Source organism: Orbicella faveolata, unplaced genomic scaffold, assembly GCF_042242905.1.
Source record: "Orbicella faveolata isolate gen_17 unplaced genomic scaffold, um_ofav_v1 contig_25, whole genome shotgun sequence".
Taxonomy (NCBI): domain Eukaryota; kingdom Metazoa; phylum Cnidaria; class Anthozoa; order Scleractinia; family Merulinidae; genus Orbicella; species Orbicella faveolata.
Genome location: NW_028301553.1, coordinates 9,262,033 through 9,275,588, shown reverse-complemented (window position 1 = coordinate 9,275,588; position 13,556 = coordinate 9,262,033).

Below are 13,556 nucleotides of genomic sequence, written 5' to 3'. Positions count from 1 at the left end.
AGCGGGGTTGACAATATATGTCCGCATTAGTCGGTGTCCGTATAAAGCGGGTTAATCTTAGAGAAATTATATGAGCTTTTTGTCGGGACAAACGAGGTTGTCCGTTATAAGTGGGTGTCCGTAGAGCGGGGTTCCACTGTATAATCAAGGCAAATTACGCAAAGCATTTGTACATTGGTCTTTCACTGACACACATGCCGCTAAATACAGGAGTTGCGCACTATAAAAGAGCTCACCATTCCCAGACACAAAGAGGACGCCATGATGATGATGTCACGAGAGTCCCCGTCGCCGAATAATGACCTCACGAAATTTTTTTAAATAAATTATATTGGTTTCAGTCGCAATGCATCATGGGAAGAATTTCATTCTTCCTCTGGCGGATACCTCAGTTTGTTTTGTTCTTCTAACAATAGTAGTTCGCCTTTATATCGCATTTCAGGCCATAAGTTGCCCAAGGAAAGCTTCAAAAGCTTATAAGGTTCATTTCTGGGCTGAGCTCAAAAGAATTAAAACAAAACCCTTAAAGGGGCTCAGTCATGGTTTGCGCATATTGAAAAGTTGAGCCTCAATTTTTCATATTCGTTGTTTGGAATCCGTGTTAATTTTCTCCATCCTTAGCCATCCTTGTTCCCTTATGGTTTATCATTATCTCTTTGGTGTTTTTCTATCTTACTAAACTGTTATTTTCAGATTTCCTACCGTTTAAAGGTAATTTTCAGTATGTGGCCAATATACCTCAAAATACCATGACCGAGCTCCTTTAAGCTTTTTAAATAGCCTTGCATCAGTTATAGAGTGTTCTTGAAGTCCATTATTGAATCTCTTCCAAACCGAAAAGAAATTAAGTTCCAATTGTAATGCGTACTTTTCAAGGTCTTTTTTAGTAGCCAATTTTATTCCATATTTGAATGCGCACAACATGGGAATTTCACGGAAATCTAGCAAGGAGGTCTCAATGGAGTTAACCATTAGCCGTAAACTGGGCCAAAAATTTGGCTGTTAGAAGATTTTAACCGTTAGCCGCAAGCCTCAAGTCTCAAGTCTCAAGATTTCTTCTCAAGACATTTTGTGTCTTGTCTTGTGGATTGCATTGGTATTTATAGCCTGCTATATTAGTCTACAATTCTTATAATAATAATAATACCTTTTTCCATCCCGGAATGGTCAGAAGACCTTGAATATGTTTTACAGTAATCAATATTAAATCGATAACGGTGGAGAGAGGGGACAGTCTGTTATGCCGATAATTAACTGGGTAAAACATTTGACCGTCGATATCATCTTTCCTCAAGTTAACTTTTCTGCCATTAAAAAAAAAAAAAAAAACTTTAGCCAAATGAATTCGTGATGTCCTTCAGTTTGCTGGGAATACTCATTGAAAGGTTCTTAATAGATTTTTAACGGATTTTTCGCATCGCTTTTCGAGATAAAAAGTTACTTAATACCTTTAGAAAACAAAAACAAAAACAGTATATATTACTAGTTCTTATACAATTACCTTGCTTCCCGAGTCAACAGACAAATTTTTCAATGGCAGTTACACCAACAAGCCGGTACCTTTTTTATCTAGCTGCTTTTCCACTAGAAAGTGACAAAGGAAATCTCTCAGAAGAGAACAGGATCATCAACGGCAGGGTTTCCAGAACACGACGCACCAGTGAAAATCTTTTTGGCATTCTGTAAAGCAGGTTCAGGGTATTTTCTACCGTTATCTGTGTAAAGCCAGAGGTTGCTGTCAAAATTGTCCTCTGTGCAATAGCTCTGCACAACTTCGTAAGATCAAGAGTTCAAGAGAAGTAATTCGTCATGTCCTTCACTGCGCTAGAGATCATCGTTGAAAGGTTCTTATTTTGACGTGTCATTAGATTGCTAACGGGTTGTGTTCAACGCTCTCCGTGATGAAACGATAACAAACACCTCTACAATATAAATAACAGTATACGTTACTTGTTCTTATAATTACCTTGTCGGGTAGACTCAAAATCCATCTTGACGGAGAATGGATCTTGATTTTTGTGTTTGCAAATTTTGCGTCGTTGCAGTTCCATAACAACTCCAGACAGAAGCGCAGCAACAAACGGAATGCTTGATACTTTTTCATACCCAATGGCGAGGGAAAAGGAAAATTTATACCAGTTGAAACATTGAACGTGCATGTTAAACAACGAACGTAATGCAGCAATGTGATTTGCAATGTAAATATATAAATTTTTTCCAAACACGCGTTTGGTTCTCAAAGAGATCATTTGATTGGTTCGTGTCTTCACTGTATTTAGTTCGCAACACCTTATTACAATTCAGTCCTGGGAGAGTGCCATTCCTTTAATCTTACATATGGTGGATGGTCAAACTAAAAAGGACGCGCAGAAAGACATTGGTGACGGAGTCGGCAAATTCATTTATCCCTACTGTGTTGTCAAGAACTGTGGACTACAAAACGTTTTTATCCTCTGTTTAATACCTAGTTGAGGTCACCATGGTACGTTAGTTTATAAAGCTATAACGAAAACATGCAACTGTACAAACTAAATTTTGTGCTCTTTAATTCTATCAGTCAATTAATCAATCGATCAATCAACTAATTATTAAGTTAAGTAAGTAAGAACTTTATTTAAGGATCAATGTATTTAGCCCACGTGGGCTAATTGGGGACACTGTATTAACTCTACCTAAAAATTTTCATTAATAGTATTATAAGATTCTCTTTAAAAAAAATTGAAATATTAGCAAACAGTGAAAGGAAATAAAAGAGTTTATGCTGTCCCAAGAAACGCCTAATAATAAATATAATATTATATTGATTACAGTTTAACATTCTAAAATTCTATATTAATGTACAATTAAAATTCTAAAAAAAAATCGTCCTTTCTTCTTAATGGATGGGCGAGGTCTCTTATTTCGGGCGAAAAAATTTAATGGCCGCACAGGTTGCAGCAATTGCTGTTGTTACTTAGATAACCTGTGTAATCAGTGTGTCAATCAATCAATCAATCAATCAATCAACCAACCAACCAACCAATCAATCAATCAATCAACCAATCAATCAATCAATCAATCAGTAATGTTCATTACTTTCTGCTGAATGTAACCTTAGCTCAGCTGAATTCACATTTAAACAAACTAGAGTGTACTGTCTTAGCGATACCAGTATTCATCAACAAAGCTTCATATGTAGTGTACAATGGGTTTCGGTTGTTTTTGCCAGCGGACTTCACTGGTTCTCTTCTTTGCCTCGGTTTTCTTTGGTGGATTCAGGATGACGTCACAACCTTCTTTTGCCTTATCCTTGACGCAAGGATCCTTGACGTACTTTGTCACGTGATCGGATAAGTAAGCAAGAGGCGAGGATCCCTGGGCGAGATCCTAAAGAACATGAACAGTAAATTTAGCTTGAAAATTAAAACTAATAACACCGCCGCCTCTTCTGCTAAGATTCCCCTCTATGCAAACACCCCGGGCCTTGGATTTCGTTTGCCTCACAAGGCTTGATACATAGGATTGCAGTGAGTGTTTTTGTTGTATAAATGAGCTCCACAGATCTTCATACTACATTGAAATTACGCCCTGCGACCCATCTCCGTACCCCACCACTCTTTCCCTATTTTCCCCGTTTTGGACCCCATTCGTAGGTACAGTGTATGTTACACATCTATGACATGAACTTAGTTGACCGGCAAACAAGCTTTCTGATCTGTTTATCCCTTTCTCTTCCTTTGAAAAGTCGTTAAAAGAGAGTGCAAGTAAAAGCAAACGCACCTGATAGTGAAAGTCTCGCAGACTGAAATCATCGCCCAGAGCTCCCTTAGAATAACTTCTGGCTTTCTTTATCTCCAACTGACCAATCATGTAAGCTGTCGCTTGTGCGGGGTCGCTCTGGTACCGAGTCACCTGACGAGGTTATAAAAGAACATTGCTCGGATATGTTCAAAAATTGCTTAACAACAGATGTGAATAGGACAACATATAAGCCAACGTAAACTGAATGAATGGATTTTAGTGAGAAATGAAATGATTTCACACATCCTGGCAGGTTAATTTAGGGTCCACTGGAATTTGAACTTGTTCTTAATCAAGTTCGCTGCTGTGCCAATACGTTCTGACTTATTTTAACGTCTAGCTGATCAAAATAATTCAACATACTCAGCTATGTCCAGAGCTACTGGGACCTGTATTATTGTTCAACTTCTCAGTAATCCGCCGATCAGCCTTACTCATGTCTAGTTGTTTATTGTTGTTTTGTAGAAACTGTTTGGTCTGTAGAAAGGGTTCAGTCTGTGGAAACGAAACCATCTTAGGGATAATTAACTGTGATCTTAAACCATTATTCACGTAAATATACAGGGATGGCGGAAAGTATTTTGAATTGGGGCGAAGGGGGGGCGTTTACAAGCGAGCGCCAGAGGCGCTAACTTGTAGGGGTCCGGAGATATTTGTAAAATTATTATTTTATGTATTTTTGATTGAAATTGGGGGGAGTTAACCCCCCAGTGCCCCCCCCGGCTCCGCCGTCCCTGATATATAGAGTTTCTCCCGAGCATGAAACCACAAAAAATATAACCCCCTCTCCCTCCCTTCTCGCTCCGATCCGCTGATTGTACTTTTAGTAAAGAATTGTGAATTGCTGGACCATTTTTTCTTTTCAACTCTCGCGGGCTACAAATGAATGGCAGGGGTTCAAGTGAAATGCTCACTTGGTAAAAAAAGTGGAAATTTGTTGCTGTCAGTATAGACTTAGAGCTTTTTTCTCACCTCCTTCTTGGCAAGGTCTGTATCGTCCCACGTGTATTTATTAAAGTACTCCAGGGCCGTGTCTCTTGTGAAACCAAAATAGTGCAAACCAGTGTCCACGATCAATCAAAGAGCTCGCCATACCTACTTACGAAGAGTGGAGATAACTACAAGAAAAACAGTCATTTTTGGAACAAAACAAGACATAACTGCGACCACAATTACGTTCTTAAAGGAGGTCAGTCACAGTAGTTTAAGTTATTTTGGCCACGTACGAAATTGCTTTTAAATTGAAGGAAACTTCAAAGTAGTAGTTGACTAAGACAGAAAAACACTAGAGGGACAATAATAAACCATAAAGAAACAAGGACGGTTAAGGCCGGAGAAGACTGATTGACACGGATTACAAACGACGAACTTGAAGAATTTAAGCTAAACTTTTCAGGATGCGCAAAACGTGACGTAGCTCCTTTAAGAGTGATGGTGTTGCAACAAAATAAGACAATAATTAAGGGAATTAAAAAATCAAAACATCTGCAATTGAGTTGACGAGGCATGATATATGGCGTCACCTTGCATAAACACAGAAGTTGCCACTTTCTGTAGAAAGCTATCCAGATATATTATATTATTAAATGATCTTAGCAGTTTCGTTGTCTGTTCGCGTTTTAGACAACAAGCTGGTACAATTTGATGGACGATCTTCAGTACATTTTTGATGACGGCGGAAAACTCCTCTTACAATCATTATGTAACGTAACGTAACAAAACATAACGTAACGTAATGTAGCATAACGTAAAGTAACGTAACATAACATGACACATATGTAACATGTAGCAAGATGGGTAGCCAATAAAAAATCAGTAGAAACGAGCTAAAACTTAATCTGTGACGGCCAGGCTTGACAACAAAATGTTTGAGGGTTTTTGTAGCTCCTTTTTTTGCTTTACAGCTAGGATTATAAATGCGTTCAAAATAATGGTGGGGATTGAAACCATGACTAACGTGAGGCCTGAAATCAATTGAAAAGCTGAGCCTCTGTCTTCCCATGATACGTGCGGTGCGTACCTGCAATAAAACGCTAAGCTGGGTGAGCTGATGTTTGTTTCGTTGTTGCTCATTTCCATACTTTTCATGAAGAATGTCTCTCGTTTGGATGCAGAGGCTGTTAAAAAACACTCAACTACCTGTGTCGATCACAAGCGGCCTTCAGCTTCAGCATTTACGCCTGTCTGCATGTGGTTCCTCAACCAATCCTATGACGAGTAAGATAAAATCGGGGTAGTATAATTATCGCTGAAATAAGCCTATGTTTCCTGACTCCTTTTCGATCTCAGTAACTTGAAAGCAAGCCATATTTCAAAGGGAATAATCACCAATATTCAATGAAAGGAATCATCAAGAGAAAGGTAAACCAAGAAGCAGATGCTGCACTTTGTTGGGAACTAAAATGGAAATATAGGCAATAAGTCTGGTGAATATAGGGTATTTAATTATACACTTGCATGCAGCATAAAATTCTTCTTTTTGTAGCAATGACATTTTGCCTTAGGGTTTCTATCGCTCCGTTTCTTACAATAACGTTTTAATAAGCATTCGGCCTTTCAAATGGGACATTTTCTGCCTGCACTCTTCCGCTCTTGTTGTTTTTGCGTCAGCTAACTCAAATGTATTAATATAAAACTCTCAGAGTAAACTTAACCAATATTTTGGAATAAGAAAAAGAGTTTAGTAGTGTGATTATGACTTGTTAATAAAAACACTTGAGAGGCCTGAAGCTGGTTTGAAAAATAAAGTAATATGAGCATCTGTTGTTAAAACAAAGTTTTCAAAAATCTTCAAATCTGAGGTAGAAGCAACTTTGAATGGTAATAATAATAGCATTTCAAAGTAATAAGCTGATTTTCCTCTCAATTAAGCATAGATAACAGAGGGTAATGCAGGTTATGAGGCCCAACAAAGTTCTTTGCCGTACGTGTTCGTTCGCTTTTTTGGCGTTGACCGTACACACAACGCTAGCCTGTGTTACAGCTACCCTCCCAGAAAAAAAAGGGGGGGGGAGAAAAAAGAAAGAAAAATAGGAGACTGAAACCGTACGTTCCCTCCACGTTCTTTCGGTATTCTACCGAGCAGACAAATTCATAAAAAAAAACATAAATTTTGATTCACATCGTTCAGTCTACAACGTTTCATTACATCTGGCACAGAATTTTAATTAAATGTGTATTAAGTAAACTGGTATCTATGTATATATAAATGTTTTTGCGCAGGTAATCAAACTATGATTAACGAATCTATTAGAGTAGCATTAACAGAAGAAATTGATCGAGTAGTAAAAATGGTCTTGCAATGAGGTGATTCAGTCATTTAACAATGCAAGCACCTCTAATTTTTGAGTTCTAAAAAGGAGAAGAACTTATACACGACTGGACGCAAAATGCATGAACAGTCGAAATAAACGCAGTTTTACCCTCAAAATGGAATTTGTTGCTGTTCATTATAATTGAAACCGTAGACACGCAACCAAGTGCATCAGAATAGAAAAGTAAACATACAAGGGAGATGAATATGGAATATATACTGCGTAAATAAGAAATAAACTTTAAGAAAGGAAAATCATTTAAGCATTGAAATAACATCTGCCATTCAAAATTTGCACTCACCTCAGATTCACGAGGGCAAGATACTATGAATTGCATCAAATGATTGTCTTCTATCTTGTTAGGGGCTAATGATCTCGCCAGAAATTCACATTCTGGTCTTGCATAGTCATACAACTAGAACATTTGTTGCTGAGTCATTTTACATGGAAATTGGGAAGAGTAAAAATACTCGGATATTCCAACCAGTCCATTATTTGAAGGTTAGCTGAATCCTTCTATTACGACACCAGACAGGTCAAAAAGTGCCGCTTTCAATGGGGTACACAATTGGAAAGTGCCAAAGGCTTTGAGTTTGAAAGTCGTCAAGGCAAATTGGAAACGGACCTTGACCGCTAACATACGGCGAGGTCCTTCTGCTTATGTATATTGAGAAATTTAACAGCTGAAACGATAAATAAATACAAATATTTTTCGTGTTGTTGGTAATAACTTGCATCAATGATACGCGTGCAGTTTTGCAAGAGCCTTCGCTTTAGGCTCCCTAATAGCTCGTGTTTAAAAAAGGATTGTTGTTGCATACGATTAATAATTTTCAAGCAACCAATCACTAATCTAAAAGCGCTTTAACTCCAAAAACGCTTGATATAAAGAGTAAGATTGACTGTAGAATGATGAAGTTTCTAAAAACCTCCCCTCATTTTGATATCAAAGAAAGAATTTCCAAATTCTAGGATTGCATCTCCACATATATGCATTTTTTTTCCATTTCATTCTTAAGATCAAGTCTTCTTTTTTGTTACATAAATGTTATTCAAAATTATTCTATTATACCGCACACAGTGTGTTATTTCATTTTATTTATTAAATTCTACGTTTGATACTTACAGTTCAAGCAACCGAGCAGCTGCCACAAGCAATCTTAAATGTACAGTTGTATAGGCGGACCAAGGCGATAAAATTTACATAAACGATATTTTGCAATGATCTTTATATCGTTGCTATCAGAATTTAATAGGACTGTCATATGTTATGGGAATGAAGAGAATTTATCCTTGTATTTGTAGCGGATCTCCTGCATTCCGAAGGCACACGAGCAAAGCCCCATATAATACCCTAAAAAAAAATTGGTAACCCATTTGGTAACTCAAATGGAAAAACTCCTTGTTGATGGAAAAGGACTCTGGCCGCTAACACGTGACGACATTTTTGTGGTAGTTGTGTGCTGCAGTTATGCGTCAGGCAAATTTGATATCAACATTATGATTGAAAACATTTTGATTCACGTCGTTTAATTACATCTGACATAAAAAATCTTTATGAAACCGTTGATTTGGTAAACTTGTATTTTATTATTATTGTGTTCAGGTAATCACGCAACGAATATGAAAAGATGAAAGTTGTTGCCGTTAATTTTGATTGAAACCGGAGAAACGGAACCAAGTGCATTAGAATAGAAAATCAAAATACAAAGAAGCTGATTCAGAAATTCGATTGCAAGAAAAGAAAAGCTTTCGAGTATTGAAATACTATTTGCCGTTCAAAATTTGCACTTACCTCAGATTCGGGGAAATAAGGTACAATGATTGGCCTCGAAAAATTGTCCGCTTTCTTATTAGGGGTAATGATTTAGCCAGAAATCCACATTTGTTCTTAAATTGTCATACAACAAGACCATTTTTGTCGATGTTTCATTTGCCATGGAAATTAATTTAGTAAAAGTAAAAATACTCCAATGTTCCAAGCCGTCCTTTATTTGAAGGTTCGCTGAATCCCTCCATTACGACATCAGACAGGCCAAAAAAGTGCCGCTTTGAATTAAGTGCACAATTGGAAAGTGCCAAAGACTTTGAGACAAATTACAAAACCGCTTTCTTTTCTGGAACGGACTTTAGCCACTGAAATATGGTTAGAACTTTCGGCCTTTCTTAATTGAGAAATTAAGCGGCTTTCATGAAGAGTCTACAACTTTGAATACATGCAAAGTTCGTTTTTTTACGGCTGTCCAGTAATAATTTGCATTCTCCTTTTATATACATAAAGTCATTTTATGAGACTTTTATGTTTTTTCCTCCGGGCTTCTCCTATTAACGTATCAACTGAGTGCTGTATTGACTGAGCTCGTTTACTGGCCAACAATAATTTTACTCTCACACAAACGTTTGGAGTAAAATGGCTGAGAGAAAGCCCAAAGCCGCTTTTATTGAAATAATCAATTTATAATTCATATAAAATTTACAATCTGTTAGAAATCTTTTGGCCCAGTAAAGGTGAGGGCAACCAAAACGCCATGCCATATGGCTTACATCCTACATAAACAAATAAGTGTCTTCACTCGATGGAAAATCTGAGGGAATGCACAACCACGTTCGATAGCGAGGTTACTAAGCAAGCAGTTTTCCTAGAAGGGTTGCAATGTATTGTCCCTATCCGCCGCCCCTAACCTGTGTCACGCAATACTACGTGACTGTAACAAGCAATAAGACCAGAGGGAAAAAAAATAAAAATTCTATTCGCAGGCAAATATTTTATTTTTTGTAATTCTTTTATTAAATTGACGACGGTCATCCAAGGTATTTCGAAGTTGGTTGATGACCGTAAAATAAATAGCTAACTTTTTCTACAAAATTGTTTTCGTGTCACGGGTTTTCCATTGTCGTGAGCCGTTTAAAAATTTACTCGTGGAATATTTTTTTGTTTTACAAAAGGTAGTAGAAATTATGCAATTACCTATACAAATTACATTTGCCACGTTTATATAAGATTAATAATTAATGTACAAGTAACCAATCGACAGTCTAAAAGCGGATTAACTGAAATAAGACCAGTTGTAACACGATGGGTTTTTTTAACAGCTTCTTCATTTGAAGTATCTTACTGCATGTGCAAATTTCAAAATTCCAAGGTGATATCCATATTTCCAAATCAAATACATACATATTTTTTCCACCTCATTCTTATGATCCAAGTCTTCTTTTTTATTGCGTGAACTGCATTTAAATTATCTTATTACACCTGCCGTTATTCATTTGATTTCATTTGATATTGAATTGAACTTTTAATATTTATAGTTCAGGCAGCCATTTAAACAGCTTTGACAAGGAATCTTGAATTTAAAGGTGGTTTGTGTCGATAAAATGCCCATAAATGGAATAAAACATGCTGTAAGTTTAAACAAGTTATTGTAGTGATGTTTGCAATAACAATTTAATAGCGAGGTCACTTACCTTGGAAGAAAAGGGAATTTGTCCTTGTATTTGTACACTTACGGTAATTTCCTGCACTTTTCCAAGACATACATTTTGATGGACCATTTATTTTATAACCACTCTCGATCAGTTGATGTTACAATCATGGTATCAAAAACCTGTCGATCATTGGTGAACAAAGGGAAAAAGCTTAAGGAACAACAGAATTTCTGAACTTTTTTGCCATATAAATGTAAGATTTGCCAAGAATTTCATCCTGCTTATCAGTCAAAATGCGATAATAATAATGATGATGATGATGATGATAATAATGATAATGATGATGATGATGATGATGATAATAAAGGATTTCTCCTAGTCGAAACAGTTTTGAACCACCTTAAACAAAATTGGTTGTTTCAACTACGCATGCCATTGATAGAATAACTTCCGGTAAATATCGGGAATCGGAAATACGGCAACACAGGAACAGAGCATTTATTTAACTCTTAAAGTGCCTATGAAATGAAATTTTGCCTACTTTTTTATCCTAAAATATTGAAGTCTATGTTCTTCTGATCCGTAATTTTCGAGTTTGGGCTTCGGACAGGCGCTTTCTCTAAAGTTTTCCTAAGGGGCAACAGGGTGAGTGAGAAGTTTTATAATAAATGTGATAAAGCCCTTTATTTGCAACATAACTTAAATTAAGTGTCCTCAATTAGTAGAGTGTCCCCAACTAGTAGAGGGGTGTTTCCTCTTGGCAAAATATTTCGACACGTTAATAAAGTTTCTGTATGTATTTTCTTCACAATTTTCTAAAGCAACTTGGAAACCGTCTGGTAATGCTATTTGTTACTTAGAGCAAGACCTGGCAAACAGCAGTTCAGCAGTTCAGGAAACAGTAGTGCTATCCCCTGGGTCTCCTACAAATCTCGGCAAACATCAGAGTATTTTAATAGTCTAGATAATCTCCGGTATGATACTTCTAATGCACGAGTGTTATAATTTGCATTTGGCATAGGTATACATGTAGATGTGCCTAATGTTGAGAGAGCAATTCATATTGGTGTGCTATGGACTGTAAGATTTTTTGTCTAGGGACCCGTTTCTCGAAAGCCCCGGAAACGTTTCAGACCGGCCGGTATAGCCATTTTTAGTTCATTTGTATCTAAAAACGGAGAAGTGTATAAAAGCCTAAAACTTCTTGTATGAAGGGAGCCTCTGTTCATATTAAAAGTATGTGAATAAAACAGCTCTGTAATCTCAAGGTTTAAGATTTTGCTACGGCTTTCCAGGTGCGAAACGTTTCGAGACTTTCGAGAAACGGGCGCCTGGAAACTGAATGAACAGGATGAATTGGAAATAATGCAATCTCACGACTCTATCACAATTCGTGTGACGTAAGGGTAAAAGGACTCTTCGGCCTGTTATGCAATAATGTACAATGAAGGCAAATCACAATTTTTCATGTTTTGTTTTTTCTTTGGCTCCAAAAACACCTCCTTGTAATAATTCATATTTCATTTTTGAGGAGCAATAGGCCATTTCCGAGTTGTCCTATGCCTCTCTGTCAAAATGAGTCTTCGTGCGAAACCATTCATATGAAAATTTTCTACTACTGTAAACAACTAAAAAAATTTACAAGATTATAATTATAAATAAATAAATAAAACAGTACAGTACATACAGTAATGGGACACCCAAAATAACTAAAAAGCTAGACTAGGTGGGTGACCGTAATTATAATAATTAAAAATGTAAGAGTCAGGAAAGAGGCACAACAAATACATTGGTACACATATATATCATAAACCTGGTACAAGAGTAAATATACAAAACAAAACAAAATAAATAGATATAAACCATCAAAATATCAGTAAAGGTTAATAGAGACTAATGAAATGCGAAGTTAGTTCTTTTTTAAATTGATTAGAAGTACAACACTTGAATCTTTCATCGAGTTCATTTCATAATTTAGGTCCATTAAATCGAATATTAAATTTGCCATATTTAGTTGCATGCAAATCAAAGTCATCATATGAAAGATTTTGCACGAGGACTCGTTTTGAAACAGAGACACAAAGTAACTCGATCAGAAATGGCCTATTGTCAACTACTTCCACTCAAGCCTCGCTCAGTCCTCCTCCGGTTCTTTATTTACGCTTCATAATAATAATAATAATGATAATAATAATAATAATAATAATAATAATACTTTATTCATATAGCGCTATTTCTATCACTATCCAAAAGCGCTTTTCAATGATTTGACAAATATCTCACCAATAAAAATTAATTGAAAAACCTAGAAATATCTATAACGTTAGTAAAATAAACTAACTAATAAAATAACGAAGCTGTAAAAATCAGGATAAAGACTAAGAATATAATAAAACCTTATAATAAAACTGTACTAACTAATTCATATTTTATTTCTTAAGAATAATAATCAATTAATTCTTCAGTTTCAAGTGTAATGTTGAGCAACTGCTTTATTACTGAAAGTCCATTGTTAAAAACATCATGCTCTTAAAACTATAGTAAACGTACGCGTATTTTTTTTTTTTGGGGGGGGGGGCGTTTTCAGTGAAATGATTACGCCACACGCGCTTGTTGGATATGACATGATTACAACCAATTCGGCGGTACTCGCATCGTTGGCTATCCGTCGTCTTATATCCAACGCGGGCTCGTGGAAAAATTGTTAATTACACAAGCTTATAACCAAATAGCAGTTTGAGATGAAAGACTGACTTGCGCAAAAACCAACCGCAGCTTAAACTTCATACTTGTCATTGCGCAACAATGAATTTTCAATCGCTAAACTGAACTCCTGAATGATTCAGATCGCCAGGCGCTGCTGAGTACTACTACTGAGTTTTGAGTTTTTGCCGCTTAGAGAAAGGAAGAATTTTGATATGATTTAGTTTAAAACATGCATTTTAAACACACAAAATTAAATTCTTTTCAAAGTCTCAACCTAGGGTTTTTTTTCAGTTTGCAAATTTTAGCCTCGATATTCTAATAGAATATTTT